The sequence below is a fragment of the Callorhinus ursinus genome, unplaced genomic scaffold, assembly GCF_003265705.2.
Source record: "Callorhinus ursinus isolate GAN/ISIS: 27379988/994484 unplaced genomic scaffold, GSC_fseal_2.0 scaffold4, whole genome shotgun sequence".
Taxonomy (NCBI): Eukaryota; Metazoa; Chordata; class Mammalia; order Carnivora; family Otariidae; genus Callorhinus; species Callorhinus ursinus.
In genome coordinates, this window is record NW_027397066.1 from 68628008 (window position 1) to 68630015 (window position 2008).

The 2008-nt window shown below is 35.1% G+C and overlaps 1 non-coding gene across 1 annotated transcript; it reads left to right on the forward strand.

Annotated features, from left to right (window-relative positions):
- The first annotated feature begins 1629 nt into the window (after positions 1-1629).
- On the forward strand, positions 1630-1737 carry LOC112836140 (U6 spliceosomal RNA). Its single transcript, XR_003211397.1, has one exon. It is a non-coding gene; the product is annotated as a U6 spliceosomal RNA (small nuclear RNA).
- Positions 1738-2008: the final 271 nt, after the last annotated feature.

Sequence of the window (2008 nt, forward strand, 5' to 3'; positions counted from 1 at the left end):
TAGGTCTTCAGAGCAAGTTTAATCCCTTATACTTGATCTAATGTAGCCACTAGTCATTATTACAGAAATAAGTCAAGCTAAATAAATTAGGCAATCAATACACAATGATTTTTTCTAAAAATAATTGATAGGGAGCCTATTTTTATTTCATACTTGTTTACTTAAATATGGCATTTATCACCTAATACTGTGTTTTAATGAGCAATATGCCATGGGGAAAATACTTGGGCTTTAGAGTCACAGAGACCCAGGCTTTTATCAAGGAAAACTGATTATAAGTTTACCAAAGGATTTCTAGGGCAAAGAGAATAAAGAAACATAATAAAACATGTATTATCATTCTTTCAGTCGATAATGAATAGTTTTAGAATTCCTAAGAGTGACAGTAAACATTTATTTTCTTAAGACTTACATAATTTTGTGACAACATGCTTATTACCTAAGTACATTCATTCACTCAACAAATGCCTACTGAAGGCCAATTATATCCCTATGTGTACGTGTTTAGAGACTAAAACTTGCTAAATACATTATACAATATGTGGTAATGTTCTACAGCTGTTTATTCAACTACACTATAAATACCCCTCCTGCTTTTCCAAATTCTCCTTTATATTCAGTACAGTGATAGAGGGTACTTAATATCTCTTAACTGTCCAATATTTCTTTTATATTGTGTTACATCTTAAGAATGAAAGTTCCTAGTAAGCAAATATACTAGCGATTAAATAAAGAAGTCCAGCAAAGCAGAATTAAGAAGAATGCCATGTAACTGAAATTTTACATGACTATATCCAGGGCTGTGAATGAACTACCCAGTGGAAAGTTATCAGCCGTTTGCCTAGTTACTCGTCACCCTTTTTTACAGCAAACGTACGGAAGGAATATATATCTTTGGTACCTATGGAAATAAGCATGGCATCTGAATTTGTACATATTAACCTCTTCACCCTGAGGTGAACAAAAATATCAACATTCTTGTATTTGTCAACATTTTTCAAAATGAGCAAGATCATTATGCTTTTAGCAATAAAATACATACAAATCAGTATTATACTATAGTCATGTAAAATGTTACCACTGGGTAAAGGGTCATGGGTGAAGGGTACATGGATTCTACTATTTTTGAAACTTCCTGTATGTTTATAATTACTTCAAAATTAAAATATAGGGACGCCTGCGTGGCTCAGTCAGTTAAGCGTCTGCCTTTGGCTCAGGTCATGATCCCAGGGTCCTGGGATCGAGTCCTGCATCGGGCTCCTTGCTCGGCAGGAAGCCTGCTTCTCCCTCTGCTTGCGCTCGAGCTCTCTGTCTCTAGAACAAATAAATAAAATCTCTAAAAAAAATTAAAAATACATATATATCAATAAGGTAATGCAATCCGAATAAATGTTAGAGACATTAAAACAAATATATAAACTGCTTTTCTAAATTCAAACACTTAAAATGTACTAAGAGATCTGGATATTTTGAGACAATACTTGTGGGATTTTTTTTTAAAGATTGTATTTTATTTTAATTAATCTCTACACCCAACTTGGCAACCCCAAGATCAAGAGCCGCATGCTCCACTGACTGAGCCGGTCAGGTGCCCCACTTGTGGGATTCTTCTCAAAGTGTTTAGTCCTATTGCTCGCTTCAGCAGCACATATACTAAAATTGGAATGATACAGAGAAGATTAGCATTGGCTCTGAATAAGGATGACACATAAAGTGTTGAGTCCTATATACAATAATCAATCACCTCCTAAGTTATAAAGTAAAATTTATGTGGGTGGATGTTTTACTCAGAGCAAGGCAATAAACCTACAATAAGCCTACAAGGTTCTATGCAGATATAAACAAATCAGCTGTCCCCCTGAAGAAAAAAATAATACAAAATAATTTTGGCATGGGGTGTTTTTTTTTTTTTTTTTTGAGAGAGACAGAATGAAAGAGTGAGAGAGAGCATGGGGGGGGAGGGTTAGAGGGAGAAGCAGACTCCGCACTGAACAGGGAGCCTGATGCG